General features: G+C 47.5%; 1 long non-coding RNA gene across 1 annotated transcript; it reads right to left on the minus strand.

Annotated features, from left to right (window-relative positions):
* Window positions 1-995: 995 nt before the first annotated feature.
* On the minus strand, window positions 996-10,969 carry LOC311608973. The gene is made up of 4 exons (XR_014783207.1): window positions 10,838-10,969; window positions 4,424-4,546; window positions 1,511-1,654; window positions 996-1,137 (listed from the first exon to the last, which is right to left on the minus strand). It is a non-coding gene; the product is annotated as an uncharacterized lncRNA (long non-coding RNA).
* Window positions 10,970-16,502: the final 5,533 nt, after the last annotated feature.

Below are 16,502 nucleotides of genomic sequence, written 5' to 3' on the forward strand. Positions count from 1 at the left end.
TTTTCAAGACAGGGGTTCTCTGGTAAGGCCTGGCTGTCCTGGACTCGCTTTGTAGACCAGGCTGACCTCAAACTAACGAAGACAGCCCCCTCACCTCTAGAGTGCTGGCATTTAAGACGTGCACCACCACACCCAGGCTGAGGTTGACTTGTTTTTCAGAGACAGTTTCTCCGTGTGAGGACTCTGTAGACCAGGCTGGCCTCAAATTCAAAGATCCCCCTGCCTCTGCCTCTGGAATGCTGGGATTAAAGGCTTGTGCCACACCCTCTGAGGAAGCCGACTTTTTACTTAGAGGATGCATTTCCATTCTACCCACCACCACTGACAAAAGAGCCACTTGAAACAGGGTTTCTCTGTGTAACAGCTATGTAGGCCTGGCTGGCCTCGAACCTACAGAGATCCAAGTGCTGGGATTAAAGGCATACACCACCACCACCACCTGGCCCATTCACTGCGTTTCTAATGAAGTTTTCCAATATATCAATTGGAGCCATCATGCACTGGAGTTGTGTCTACCAGCCTTCCCTGCCTTTACCATGGGGATGGGTGCTGCTCAGTGTTAAGCCATTGTGGAAACATGGCGGGGAACTAGTTTTCTGAGAGCTAAAGCATTGAACAAGAGCTTTCCATTGAGAACATTTTCATGAGAAAGCTGACCTTGTTTACATCTTAGCTGCAGAGTTCTTTAAATAAACACAATGAAATGCTGTAGTTCCCTCCCTCTCCTTCCTTTCCTCCGTTTTCTCCCCACCTCCACCCTTTCTTCCTCTTCCCTTATTGATTGATGATTGATTTGGGTGATGAAGCTAGGAATGGAAGCCAGGCTTCTCGGCTGCCTAAGCCGCCTTGCTACCTCACAGCTACCTGCAGCCCAGGGATGATGGAATTCCTTAGCTGTCCATGTAAATGCCCTTTAGAAGTTTTCCAAGTTAGAGCTAATTTATGTAATTTCAGTGCATGGCCAGCCACTCTCAGAAGCCATTGAAGAGATCAACTGTGGGCTTTACATTTTACCTGACTCATCTGAGCAGTCGCCGCAGTCGTTCCTTGTGTCACACACCCTGTCAACATATGTCCATGTCTTCTGGTTGGGACACTTGAAAATCAGGTTTTGTGGGAGACTGTTGGGCGTTTGACCTATAGTGTACAAATAAATTATTTCTAATGGAAAAATATGAAAATGTTTAAATGGTATAGCTCTGAATCAGCTTATACTACTACTATTTTCTTTTAAAAAAGATGGTGTTTTGGCTGCAGATCCCTGTAGGTGCTGGGACTTGAACTCAGGACCTTTGGAAGAGCAGCCAGTGCTCTTAACCTCTGAGCCATCTCTCCAGCCTCTACTACTACTATTTTAAAGACAGGGTCTTACTGTACAGATCTAGCTGGGGCTGACTTCGAACTCAGACACCCACCTGCCTCTGCCTCCCAAGTTCCGGGATTGAAAGCGTGTACCACTGTGCACAGCCCTGGCCACTGTTGTTTACTTTCAGTAGCTAGCCCTCCTCACCGCAGTAGGCCGCAGCCTCATCCCCTCCGTCAGGGCAGTCCATTTTGCCATCACAAAGCTGAGAGGGCAGCAAGCAAGCGGTGCTGTCCTCACACAGGAATCCTGGTTGCTGGGAAGCTGTTTTGCATTGGCGATGCATCCAATCTGAAAGATGCCAGAATGCGGGATGTTCTACCCTCATCTGCCTCGTGCCACTGTCCTCATTGTGTCATCTTTCTTTCCCGCCCACATGCCAAAACTCTAGGCTCGGGCATTCTTCGCTTGACTGTCTTTCCTTTTCCCTCAAACCTATAGCGTCTGGAAAATAAGCGTAGTGGAGTCACTCCTGACTGAGAAGTAATAGCAGGCGAATGAGGGGTCAACAAGCCTGGTGTGAGCTTTGTGATGGTAATCAGTCCTGTCTATTATTTTTCTTAGAGGATGTAAGCACAAAGGTAACTTGCTATTTCAACCTCATGGGCATACTATGAGTAAAATTAAATTGAGATATGCTCTCTCTCTCTCTCTCTCTCTCTCTCTCTCTCGCTCTCTCTCGCTCTCTCTCGCTCTCTCTCGCTCTCTCTCGCTCTCTCTCGCTCTCTCTCGCTCTCTCTCGCTCTCTCTCGCTCTCTCTCGCTCTCTCTCTGTCCTGTAGATTGAACTGAGGTTCTTGCACATCTAGGCAAGATGTGATCTATCAATAAGTTACATGGCCTCTAATTAAGATGATGATACTGGGTGTGGTGGCGCGCGCCTTTAATCCCAGCCTGGGGGAGGGAGTGGCAGAAGGGGGAGGGGGGGGAGGGGGGCAGAGGCAGGTGGATCACTGTGAGCTCGAGGCCAGCCTGGTCTACAAACTGAGTCCAGGACAGCCAAGGCTAACACAGAGAGACCCTGTCTCGAAAAACAAAAAAACAACAAAAAGATGATGATGGTGACCGATGAGGTTTTCAGACAGCATATCTTAGCTCAGACTGGCCTTCCCATTGCTATGTAGCTGGACATGGCCTTGATCTTCTGATCCTCCAGCCTCTACCTCTGGAGTACTATGACCACAAGATTGTTTGCCAAGGCCTCCTGTTTGCAGTTCTGGGATAAAACCCCTTCTATATTCCAGGCAAGTACGTTGCCAATGAGCTACACTCCCAACCCCCAAGTGCAGTATTTTAAAATACAGTGGATCGCTGGGCATGGTGGCACACACCTTTAATCCCAGCACTCGGGAGGCAGAGGCAGGCGGATCACTGTGAGTTCGAGGCCAGCCTGGTCTATAAAGCGAGTCTAGGACAGCCAAGGCTCCACAGAGAAAACCTGTCTAGAAAAACAAAAAACAAAAGCACAGGCCAAAAAAAAAAAACCAAGAACCAACCAAACAAAAAACAGTAGATCTACTTATTTGAAAGGGAAAGGCCTTTTAAAAACATTGATGGAAGCTAAGATATAGAAATAGTGATGATGGGGGCTGGAGAGATGGCTCAGAGGCTAAGAGCACTGGTTGCTCTTCCAAAGGTTCTGAGTTCAATTCCCAGCAACCACATGGTGGCTCACAACCATCTATAATGAGATCTGGTGCCCTCTCCTGGCCTGCAAGCATACGTACAGGCAAAACATTGTATTCATAATAAATAAATACACCTTAGGGGAAAAATAAGATACTGGTGACACTTGTATCTCAACATAGTTGTGTATTCCCACATGGCCCCTTATGGCTGTACAGACTGGTACACAGTTGGGAAATAATTGAGCTATTTGATTTGGAGTTGGCTTGATGAGGGTGCCTTTTCATCTTGAGTAATTTAGAAGCAGATAAAACCAGAGTTTATATTCCTTGACCCAATAGATGCTGGCATTGTGGCTTGAGAAACAAGGATCGTAAGCTCTGGTCATCTGAAGGAATTGGTATCATTTGGACCCTCTGAAAGATTGATGCAGGATGGGATGAGCCACGACTGCCAAGTGGGGACTTGGTAGCTGACGCAATGCCTGTGAAGGAGAAGGGCAGAGCCAAATACGTGCAGGGAACCTTTAACCCTGATGCAGATCTAATGCCCATGGGAGGACAGGGTTAATGACGGTCTGTGTGGGAAGAGATTGGCAAGGCAGCACAGTCCCACATCGTACAGGATGGGCTGCCTCCAGGTCTCCACAGTGCCGGCCTGCCTAGCTGTTTGGGAAAGCAGGGTGGTAGGTCTTGAGTGTAGCTCATAGACATCTAATTTGGTCTTAAACCCCTTAGGAGTTAGCCAAATGAGCAACAGCAGAAACACAGCACAGCAGGGGAAAGGTGTGTGCGTTTGTGTGTGTGTGTGTAATTGCAGCAGTTGCAAGATGCTAGACCTCAACACCCATTCCTTGACTACTCACTATGAACTTTTGTTTTTAATTATTTACATATGTCTGTGTGCACGTGTGTTCATGTATGCACGTGTGTATGTGGCAACATGTGCACTTGCCAGCCACAGCACAACAAAGCCTGTGTCCTTTATGTTTCTGAAGCCTCAGTATAAACTCAGGGGTCCCTACAAGGCTCAACTACAGCTCGTTCGTTTCCAAGTATCTTCATCACCAGTCCTTGCTGAATTCTCTCAAATTTAATTTCTAATTATAGGTTACTCTGCCATCCCTTGCCCTATTTTCAGTGGAAATTCCTTAAAGGTAGAGACCGTATCCTGTTTACACTTGAGGGTCAGGCTGACCTGAGTCAGAACGCTGGCTTGCTTACTTCATAGTCACAGGATCCAAGGCAAGTTGTCTCCCCACCCCAGGTGTCTGTCCTAACTGTCCTAACAGGCACCTTTGCGGGACTTGAGGATACAGAGAGAATGTGAAAAATGGCCAACGCCTGGCACATACCACACGCCAACCATTGGCCATCAATCGAGTCACTCACTTTGGACACATGCAGCATAAATAGCTGTGTGTGGTGACACATACTTGCAGGCTTCGGAGGTATCCCGAAGGTGACTCCAACAGCAATCACGGCAGCGACAACTCCAAGCAGGAGGAATGCCACACAGGAAGTCAGAAGATATCTTCTGGAGGGAAGGCAGCTGTGACCTGTCACAGCAGCACACACAGACATGAAAGAGAGCAAGCCATTACCGAGCAGAGGCCCCTGGGTGAGACAATGCTTACCTGCCAAGTGTCATCCATGGCTTTTGTAGAATAGAACCCTTGATGTGCTTTAGCCATAGTTACAGTGGTGGTTTTCCTATTTATGGCTTCCCTCTGAGGAGCCAGCGCCATAGTGAACAAGGGCCTCTCTGGTAGATGTGATGGATGATGAAGCAACAAGAAGCTTAAAGAAACAGGGCCACCTGAGTCAAGTGACTCCTTAGGTGTCTGGACTTATGAATGTCCTCAAACTTGTCTCCTGGGCTCTAGCTAGTGGGGGGTGGGGGTGGGGGGACACTTCTGCTATGACATAGTTTCCCAAACCTAGTTTTCAGGCTACCCACATCGGACTGTGGAAGGGAATGAGGCCTTCAGAGCTCTATGCTGGAGATGCAGAGCTGACTCTCCACAGGGCCAGATTAAGGATGCGCGCATTTGATGCACAGACCTGGAGAATAGCTATGTCAAAACAAGAGGCAGGCCATGGCGGCAGGAGCGTGTAAGGTGCTGGGTGGGTTGGCAGTTTCGTCTAACTGGGTAAATTGATTAACTAAGACGACAGAGGGCGCTCAAGTCTCTGACTCCGAGCCACGGCTGCACTGCTTTTGGCAGACGGTCATGCTCACGTGATGCTGAGATGCCCCCCACTGGCCAGCCTCCTAAACCCCTGCATGGCTGTGGGACCTCATGAGCCCCAGCTGAGCCCTCCTATGTCCTTGTGTATGTGCAGCACATGTTCACGGAAAAGAGAAGAGCTGTGCGTTCGTGGACCTCTGCCCAGGCTCCAGTCCTCAGGCATATCAAATCTGAACTATAGCGAACATGAAATTAATGCTTTGCAGCACACCATTCACCAGGGCTTAGGTGTTAGCAGCTTGGCCTCACACGGTGCACACTCACCACATTGCTAAAGGTTCAGAGGCCTGCCCCCCAATCCCCCATTGTTAGTCATTAGAAATGCAGGTGACCACAATCAAATCTACAAAGGAACTGCATTTAAGTCTCACTGGGCCAGATCACAGACCTATGAGCCCTTGCTCCCTAAGCTCCGGCCTCTCCTCTTAGAACTGGGGCTAGTTTACAGCCACTGGCGCTGTAGCTTTCAAAGACTCCTATATGACTTTGAAATCTCACTGTTGACATGCTGTCCTTTGTACCTAAAGCTTTCTTCTGTGTATCAGATAAATATGCTTAGGGCAGACTTCGGTCCCAAGGAGGCAGAGCTTGTGCAGGTCTAAAGGGGCTGAGGCTGGGAGATGGCGAGGATGTGAGGTGTGATTTCCCTCATAAATCGTTTGGCAGAAGCAGATGCGCGCGCGCACACACACACACAGACAGAGCAGGATTATTAAGACGTCCCCCTGAAGAGCCCACAAGGGCGGTCTGTCTTGGACCGGCGCTGCATTCCTTTGCTGTCTAGGCAGCATCTAACGCAACCCAAGCTATGCACTCAAGAGGGCAGCAGAGAGCAACTAATGATCCCTGATTCAGCTTCCTCCTGACCAGCACCGGACAAAGGGTGGGAGGACCGGAAATACATAGTATGCTCGTGGAAGAGACAAGTTAGCACCATTAAAGTCTTTAGATATGAATCTCCAGCTGCTCGCTTCTGCCTTTGTGATGGTTTTTCCATTTGGTAATCAGGGGAGGCGTGTGGATGAGTTCAAATACCCCATCTCACTTTTTTTTCCCCCCCACCTCACTTTCAACATGAGCCTGGGAGGTGGCAGCAGAGTTGAGAACATTTGCCCCAGCCTTTAAATAGTTTGTAGCTGGGCATAGTGGCACACACTTTTAATCCCAGCCCTCAGAGGCAGAGGCAGGCAGATCTCTGTGAGCTGGAGGCTAGCCTGGTCTACAAAGGGAGTCCAAGACAGCCAAGGCTACAAGAGAAACTGTCTCTAAAAACCAACTAACCAACCAAACAAAACCCAACAGAGTTAGACCTGGAGCCAAATGTCCAACAAAACAAGTTGGGTTTAGCTTTCCTTGTGGTGTTCAACTACCCAGAGCATCTCTGGATTTGAGATCTCTACAGGGTGACAAATGCGGTGTTCACTATGATGGTACCCTACCTAGCACAGACTGTTATCTTCACTGACATCAGCATTCCTCCACGAAAGACTGTGAACAGGGCTGGGATGTCTATTCCTGTTGTGCACATAGGCATTGTCAGTTGTTGTTTGAAGCTCACAATAGAAAATATATATAACATAAAAACAAGCTACATTATGTGATCAAACATGACCAAGCTTTCACTAGCCCTTGTTCTGTATCTATATACCAGCTGTTATGCTTTGAACACTTAAGTACCTCCAAAATTTCTGTATGAGAAAGTGTTTATAACAATTGAGATGTAATCTGAATAAATTAATTTTAAAAAGAAAATAAACTGATGTTTTCAATTTAGAAAAAAAAAAAAGAAGAAAAGAAAAAGTACTTAGTTGACGAAGGAACCTCTAAAGGCTTAGTTCTCAACCATCCTAAGGCCCCAGTCCTTCTACAGCTCCTCCTGTTGCGGGGACTCCCAACCATTAATCATTTGGTTGCTACTTCCTAGCTGTAATTTTGCTACTGTTTTGAATCGTAATGTAAATATCTGATATGTAACCAGTGAAAGGATCTGTTGATCTCAGGGAGTGGCAACCAACAGGTTGAGAACCACTGCGCCTTAAGAGGGACCATTTCACCCTCATGAACAGAAATAGTGTTCATAAAAAAAATAAAAAATAAAAAAAATCAGGAGATAGCGTGGTTCAGAGCTCTTTGGCTCTGAGACTGCAGAGGGAAGGATTCATCTTGGAAGCTGGGGACAATCTCACACCAGACACCAAATCTGCTGGTGCCTGCATCTTGAGCTTCGACATTTGTATTACAAAATATCCAGTCTGTTGTACTTTGTTACGGCAGCCTGGACAGACTAACGGAAGCATCTGCGTACATGAGATGTATACATCATTTGCGATTTTGTGCGAGATATCATAATAAAATAAAAAAATTATGGCAACACGGTTGCAATTAGGGACCCACAATAATTTCCCAGGAGCCCAAACCAGTTGATTATGTGTGTTTGAGGAACCAGAGTCCTTGCTTGCCTTTCCCACTAGAGGGCGCCTCATTAGTGCGTATAGGCATGTCAGTCTTCAGTAACCTAAACCCCAACTCTTCCCTTACGGCGGCGCGTGCACCTTCAGATCAGCTTGCCAGCTCCTTATGAGAAAAGCTTTGTATCCAATATAGTGGAATTACCTTATTTTATGCACGAAGGGCCCAGAGACCAGCTGGGTAAAATGATGGCATACCTCAAGCTCACTGGAAGGACACACACCTTCCCCACAGCAAGTGTTCAGGAAAGCTGAAACCAACGCTGTTCCTCCAGCCCCGCCTCCCGACCCCCGCGGCGTGCCCACCACCATCCGGTTTCAAATACGGAAGGCCAGACTGTGGGGGCATGGTTGGATGATTCCTCAGAGCAGACTTCCCATAGGCCAATAAGACAAGAATGTTAGCATCGGAGCCTCCCCTTTCCCTAAACATGGGATACAGGATGGTGGAGCCCTGACTGAGAGATGGTGTGAGGAAAGATGAGGTCCTGGGGGAATGTGTACTGTTGAGAAGGACCAATGCCGCAGAGTCAGGGGCCCTGGCGAAACCTCCCTTGGGTCAGGCTCAGGGAATGGGCAAAGCCTTCTTCTGGTCTGCACCACCAGACACTGAGCCTGCTCCTGGATAGGAACCTCCAACTGAGGCCAGTTAACCCCTCCCACTCCGCTGTACATACATTCTAGAATGTTCCCTCATTGGTGCCCCTCCATCAGATCCCAGCTTTTCTGTATCCATGTCTGTCTGTCTGTCCTCTATTCCTTCACTGCCCCAGTCGGGTTTCCCTAACCCAGCTAAGTTGCACAGGGCAAGCCTGCACTGGACTTGGGTCTGCCAAGGAAAAGCAGGGTGACCTCCAGCAATGGCTACACCAGCCCATCCCTGTTTTCTAACATACTTGGGCCTGCAGGAATACTTCCCTGACGTCCCGCATGACTGTTTACATTTCTAGAGCCTCAATCCAGATCTGGAGCATCCCGAGGCGGCGCCCAGTACTGTATCACCGTTCCCATTGAACCCAAATCATTGTTGTCACCTGGGAAACAGGATTAGGCTGGCAGGCTCTAAAAGCTGCGGTCATCACAAACTCTTGGTTCACTGCACAGCTAAGTATGAGATGATGACCCTGCAGTTACCGTCGGCCAGTCACACTAAAGGGAGAGCTGTCACGTGTGTGAGTCACTCAGCCAGGCTAATGGAACTGGAAAAACAAGATGGGCCTGTTTTCATCTGAGGGAAGACTCAGACATGTGGTGTTAAAAGGAGTACTGAAGGTTTACGGGGCGAGGGGTGGGGGTGGGGGGTGGGGCGGAGCGCCAAAGAACAGCAGTTTTCTGAGGCTGAGGCAGGTGTGTGGAGGAGACCTGAGCACCTACAGTGAAAACAGCTGCCATCTGCAGGAGCCAGCTCTGCCCTGTCAATTCATAGAAAAGATATTTGCCCAGCTTGGTATGTGACGTGGCAGTGGATCCGCTTCAGACGAATCAACTGGATTCCCCTAGAGGCATGTGTATTAATACACTTTACACGGCTGCAGTAAAGTCCTGGAGACAGGCTAACTTTATAAGGAAAACAGGCCTATTGAGCTCTGGAGCTCAAGGGCGTGGCGCTAACACGGGCTAAGCTCCAGTGAGGACCTTATGATAAGAGAGAAGCTGTCACAACTGTAGGAGTGCATGTGAGAGGTAGAGTCAGTCCATCTGGAAACAGAAAGCCAGAGCCACTCAGGGAATGAGCTTGTTTCTATAGCAACCTGCTCTTCTCAGAGCTCTGAGGACCCATGAGAGTTCTCTTAAGCCTGCTCACGGATCAACCCTGAGTGTACTGAGAACTTCACCTTTGACCTGGCTTCTTAAAGGTTCCCCGAGCTCTTAGCTCCACCACAAAAGGAAACAAAGTCCCGGCCTGTGACCCTTTGGGGGACAAATAACATCCAAACTATTGCAGAGGTCAAGTCCATGTTGGATCTCTGTGGACAGTGGCGCTGTCCCATCAGAGACAGACATGTGGAGATGAAGAGGGAAAAGGGACAGGTACTATGAAGTCTCGTTAAGACAAGACAAGCCTGTAATCCCAGCATGCAGGGAGGCAGAGGCAGAGGCAGGTGGATCTCTGAGAGTTCGAGGCCAGCCTGGTCTACAAAGCGAGTCCAGGACAGCCAAGACTGCCCCCTCCCAAAAACAACAAAGAAGGGTTCCTTTAAGAGAACTGCAATAGGCAAAAAGACAGACCGCCCCCTGCCCCCCCCCCCAACTCTACATATTACAGAGAGCACTGAGTATGTATAGGCAGCAAGCAGGGTGAGGAGCCAGTGACTGTGACATGGAGAAATGTCCAATGACATTAGGGGTGAATTGTCAGTGGCTGGGTTAAATAAAACGTGCTGAAACTGAGCTTAGCAGGTGTGGTGGCTTGAATGAAAACGGGGCCCCATAGGCTCTGTACCCTTGAATGCTTGCTCCCCAGTTGGTGGAACTGTTTGGGAAGGATTAGGAGGTGTGGCCTTGTTGGAGGAAGCGTGTCACTGGGGGTTGGGCTTTGAGGTTCCCAAAGCTCACGCTGTTCCCAGTTAGCTCTCTCTGCCTCACGCTTGTGCTGAGGGATCAGCAGCTCTCAGCTGCTGCTCCAGTGCCACCATGCTTGCCGCTCTAAGTAGCCTTGGTCATGGTGTCTCTTCACAGCAACTGACCAATAACTAAGACTGCAGGTAGGGGTCAAGGAAGTGGCCCTAGGTACAGAATCCGGTGAGCCTGACTGTGGTGGTTTAAAGAGAAAGTCGTCTTTGTCAGGGGCTGAGACCTCCTTCAGTTTGAGTCAATCCCAAGTTAGTGAGGATGAGTCTCTTTCTGTCACACTAAGAAGCTTTAGGGACCCAAAAAAAAAAAAAAAAAAAACCCTCCTGAGTGAATGTGGAAACTGGACTTAGGCCTGTCTGACTCAAAAGAGTGATAGAACCATAGAAAGACCATCACAACCACATGCCTCTTCCACTGAATATTCACCATATGCCTGTAGGCTTCGACCTTTCCCAAACCTACTTTATTTGGGGTTCTTTAATGCTTATACCTCCCTTCCAACCCACCTCCCCTAGATAGGAGAGAAAAGAGGTTAATGGGAACAGGAGAAGTAGACCTTTTTGGATTCAGTTCCTGGGAGCAATTCCCCTGGTGTAGGTAGTCGGCAGGATTTCAGCAGACCAGCAATTCAACCAAAGTTGCTGCTGGAACCCGGAGCCTTGAAGTGTTCTCTGGAGCGGTTCTTTCTAGGAGCGTCTCAGAGTGGAGTGACGAACAGCCAAACAATACCAAGACACCCCCCCCCCAAAGCCCCGCCTCCTGTTTGGGGCTCATATATATATCTTCTCTCAGAGTCTGCACTAAGATGTGTTTCAGCTGACAAAAGCCACGCCCCGGCACAAGGTGGTTCATCTTCTAGTGGATAAACATCACCTGTTCTCTCACAAGTCTGTTCCCCATACCACACTTGGGATCAAAACAAAAACATGTTTATATCCACTACACCTGCCAGTGACTTTAGCTACATGATTTCAAACCCTTAAAACAACCTTACCAAGACAGGTCCTTAGCTTTATTGTGGAAGAGAGGAAATCAGGACGTTCAAAACACTGTGAGAACCAGGAATTTGATCCAGATATTGGATTTTTAAAGCTCCATTTCTTTTCACTATGTCGTAAATCTTATACATAAAGATCGTATCCGTGTGTTTGTTTATATTGGTTTTCTCAAGACTGGGTTTCTCTGTGTAGTCCTGGCTATCTGGCTGTCCTGGAACTCACTCTCTACACCGACCAGGCTGTCCTTGAACTCATAGCTCCTCCTGCCTCTGCCTCTAGAGTGCTGGTGAGCACCACCACTGCCTGGCTACATAAAGATGTTAAATGGAATAACTTATAAAAATGAATAGATGGACTAAAGTGGGTTTCCAAAGTAACGGACTCTGCCTTTATTCCTAAGGATCGTGTAAAACTTTATTTATTTTTTTATTTATTAAGCAGAGTCTCACTATGTCGCTGTGGCTTGTTAGCGACAGCATTAAAGGTGTGTGCGGCAGCCTGTCTGTCTGTCATCAGTCTGCCTGATGAAATGGCTGCTTGACTCTTAAGATTCTTGTCTCTTACACCAAGGTAGGCAAACAGCGCACATGAGGACTCAGGACCCCTGAGAAGACGACAGTGCCACAGTGCCAAGTGTCCTGGAGTCATTGGTCAAAGTGATGGAAGGGGAGAAAAAAGCCTGTCACCTGGGCAGGCCCCCTTTCTGTGAGCCTGAAGCCTGTGGTCACAGGCTGTTCCCAAAAATGCGCCTTTGACTTGAGCCCTCCAGCGGCCAGGAATATTAAGAGCGAACTCGAGTTTGGCTCTAACTCTAGCAGAAAAAGGTAAACAAAACCTTTCTAAACTGGGACTCGCTGGGGATTATATCTGTTGCTTTTCCAGCTCATCAAAGCTGAGCTTTTCAACTCCAGAGCTTTGTCTTAGTTTCTTTGTAATACACTTCTGTCTTCAGTTGCTCAGGATTGCCACAGACTCAGCATTTTTATTCTGGGGCTGGTTGCTGACTGGCCTTTTCCAAGTCCCTGCTGACATTTCGGCTGCTTTTGAACCGTTGCCTCTTATTGTCTGCATGGGATGGGTCAGGTCTTATTAACGTCTCCGAAGACTGGCTGGCTTTTCAGAGACCTTCAATTATGCTGACTTATGTGCTTGTAAACTATGCAGTGAGGACAGATGGATAGCTGGCTGGAGCGGAGAAACTCACACAAGTTTCTAGGTACACCACAGAGCGAGAGATTTCCAGAAGTGCTGATGTGTGATAGCTCAGGTAACACTACATATGTTTAGGAGTTTCCATGCTTGTTTGTTGCAGAGAAGTGTCTGGAGATCAACTTCGGGAAAGCAAATCAATCTTGATTTTTTTTTTGTTTTGTTTTGTTTTTAGTTTTTCGAGACAGGGTCTCTCTATGTAGCCTTGCCTGTCCTGGACTTGCTTTGTAGACCAGGCTGGCCTCGAACTCACAGAGATTCACCTGCCTCTGCCTCCCAAGGGCTGGGATTAAAGGCATGCACCACCACGCCGGGCTTTCAATCTTGATTCTAATAAGACAGCGTGAAGGCCTTTTCGCTCCCTTTCTACCAGGTGTTAGCTGGGACAAGTGGTGGGAGAGTCCACAGGATTCATGTTTAAGAAAAGCAGCTGACACACCGAGTCTCCGCTAAAGTACACGTGATTGAAAGTGGAGGAGGTCCGGGGTTGGAGGGTGGGGGTGGGCTGGAAAGACGGTTCAGAGGTTAAGAGCACTGGCTGTTCTTCCAAAGGTCCCGAGTTCAACTTCCAGCAACTACATGGTGGCTCACAACCATCTATAATGAGATCTGGCGCCCTCTTCTGGCCATCAGGCACACATGCAGGGGGCAACTGCTTGTGCACAGAGGAGAGAATGAAGGCGCTCTGGGTTCAGCACGGGTAGGCACGATGGAGGGTAGGGTGAGGAAAAAAGGAGAAAGCAAGTGTTAAGTGAAAGTCCCCCTGGTTCTCAAAAGGCCAGCTCCAGATCTGTCCTCATGGTCAAGGACGAAGGAGCTCTTGACCACAGAATACGTTCTGTATGCTTTGATCCCACCCAGCAGAATGTGTTAGTTACATTTCCATTGCTGTGATAAAGTACCATGAACAAGGCAAGAGCTCCAGAGTCCATCATGGGAAACCTGGCAGCACACGGGGCATGGTGGCTGAAGCAGCAAGCTGAGAGCTCATTTCTTAAACCGCAGAGAGTAAATCTCAAGGTTTACACTGAGCGACACACCTCCTCTAGCAAGTCCACACCTCCTAAGCCTCCCCAAACAATGCTACCAATTGGGGACCAAGAATTCGAACACCTGGGCCGATGGGGGACATCTCAAGCTACCACACAGATGTAGCTTACTTGCTATTCTTTGTTTGGTTTTGGTTTTGAAACAGGGTTTCTCTGTGTAGCCTTGGTTGTCCTGGAACTCACTTTGTAGACCAGGCTGGCCTCGAACTCACAGAGAGCCGCTTACCTCTGCTGGGATTACAGGTGCATGCCACCTCCCCCAGCTCTTAGTTGCTATTCTAGTGACCTTTTGTTAAGACAGGGGCTCGTGCAGTCCAATCTGGCCTCAAATTCACTGTGTAGTTGACAACTTTGAGGATGACCTTGAACTGCCTCTAGCTTCCAAGTGCTGGGATTAAAAGCACGTGCTGAGGATCAAATCTGGGCCACCTGCATTCTATCAAGGTACCCTATAAACCTAGCTAAATCCCCAGTCCAAGGGCCTCGCTTTTGAAAATGAGTGCTTTTGAGGAAGATCCATCGTGAAAGACAAATCAACAGAAGAAAGGAACCTCGGGGGAAAGTTGTTTCCAGTTGCAGGGAAAAAAAAATGTGAAACTAACTGATCATTAAATACTCTAGAGACAGGAGGTGATATGTGGGCAGGAGATGGGAAGAGGCCACACTTACAAAAAGGATTCTTGGAGAGCAAGAAAGAAGTTGGCATGGTGGCACACGGCTACGGTCCTAGCACTCAGGAGGCAGAGACAAGAGGATCATGAGTTCAAGGCCAGCCTGAGCTGTCTAGTGAGGGCCGGGCTCACAACAATAAAATCAACTAAGGAAACAGTTCACTGAGGTAAAAAATATATATATCTCAGTATATATATGCTGAGATTAGAGGCTGGAAAGATGGCTCAGCAGGTTGCTTTAATAGATGATCTTAGTTTAGTTCACAACTACCTATAATTCAGCCTCAGGGGGGATGCGATGCCTCCACAGGTGCCTGCAGTGATATGCACATACCCTCACACACACACACACATAACTAGAAATAAGACAGTAAAAAGTTTCTTGCATATTTATGATTTAGAAGTGGATGCTAATGAAAACCACTTAGGGAACTTGCAGGAAGCGTTATGGCTGCCCCGTCGCGTGTCATAGGAACTCCATGTAAAGTAGCAATAGGAAACCTCCTGAGACGAGAGACTGTGTGGCTGCTCAAAGCGTACTTCGTAAGCCTGTCACCGCCCAAGAGCTGCACTCCTCTCTTGCCTGCGGTGTATGGCAGGCACTTCTCTTTCATCCCTCACTTAAAACCATAGCCCCACTAGGTGCATGGTAATGCCAGATGTATTGAAAGACAAACTGGCCAATAGTATGAATTTTACGTGGTGAACTATTTAAATTGTAAGAAGGCTATTTATTAAAAATACCATGCTTGGGGGTGGAGAGATAGCTCTGTGTTAAGAGCACTTGTTCTAGCTGGGCGTGGTGGCGCACATCCTTAATCCCAGCACTCGGGAGGCAGAGGCAGGCAGATCTCTGTGAGTTCAAGGCCAGCCTGGTCTACAAAATGAGTCCAGGATGGCGAAGGCTACACAGAGAAACCTTGTCTCGAAAAACAAAATCAAACAAATGAAAAGATCACTTATTTTTGCAGAGGACCTGGGTTTGATTCCCAGCACCTATACGGCCGTTTACTACTGTCCCATAACACAAGTTATAGAATCCATATAATATACAGCCATACATGTGATCAAAGCACCCATACATATAAAATTAATATTCAAAAATAGCATCATCACAAGGTTTTGGAAACTAGCATTAAAAGAAATAGAGAAGCCAGGCGTGGTGGCGCACGCCTTTAATCCCAACACTCAGGAGGCAGAGGCAGGCAGATCGCTGTGAGTTCGAGGCCAGCCTGGTCTACAAAGTGAGTTCAGGACAGCCAAGGCTACACAGAGAAACTCTATCTCAAAAAACCAAAAAACAAAACAACAACAACAACAAAACAAAATAAAACAAAAAAAAACCAACAAAAACAAAATTAACTCTATATACTTTATGTTTAGATTACTCATAATACTGCATACAATTTAACTGTTATGTAAACAGCTACTATACTAGCTTATTTAAAGAATAAATGCAAAAAACCTTCTGTGATGGTCAATATAGACTTGGTTTTTCTCAAGTATTTTTAGTGTGCAGTGGATTGAATCTGCAGATATGGAACAACCATATTTTATTAAATCTAAGGGGCTTGGGTTCTCTCTTCCCCCCCCTCCATCTTCCCCAACTCCATCTCTCTGTCTCTGATGGGTTTTTACATCATAGCCCAGGGTGAAACTCACTATACAACCCACATAGTCTTTCAGCTTTTGGGGAGTTGTCTTTTAGCTTTCATGGGGGCGTGTTTCAAGACAGGGTTTCTCTGTGTAACAGCCTTGGCCTGTCCTAGACTCACTTTGTATACCAGGCTGGCCTTGAACTCACAGAGATCCACCTGCTTCTACCACCAAGCCCGCTTCTTCTCCTCCTCCTCCTCCTCCTTCTTCTCTTGTTTTCCAAGAAAGGGTTTTTCTGTGTTGCTCTAGCTGTCCTGGAACTCACTGTGTAGACCAGGCTGACCTCGAACTCACAGAGGTCCCCCTGCTCATGCCTCCCATGCGCTGGGATTAAAGGCGTGCACCATCACCTCTCCGCATTAAGCGGCTTCTTAATCTGCACAGTTGTCAATGGAAATTTCCAATTACTACATATTGGCTGCTACCTGGTGGACAGTCCCTGTATGACACCATCAACCTGACCCTGCATTCAGAGATTAGTCCTGATTTCAGAGGTTAAAGGAAGAGGAGGGGTGTGGTAGAATACTAACTTATTGAAATAGGGCATATTGAATAAAAATTATAGACTATTATTTATTTTACATACAGTTTAGAGTAGACAAAGAATGATTTTTCCCCCTTAAGAGCTATTATGAATC

Source organism: Acomys minous (genome assembly GCF_964271855.1).
Source record: "Acomys minous genome assembly, chromosome: 11".
Lineage (NCBI taxonomy): Eukaryota > Metazoa > Chordata > Mammalia > Rodentia > Muridae > Acomys > Acomys minous.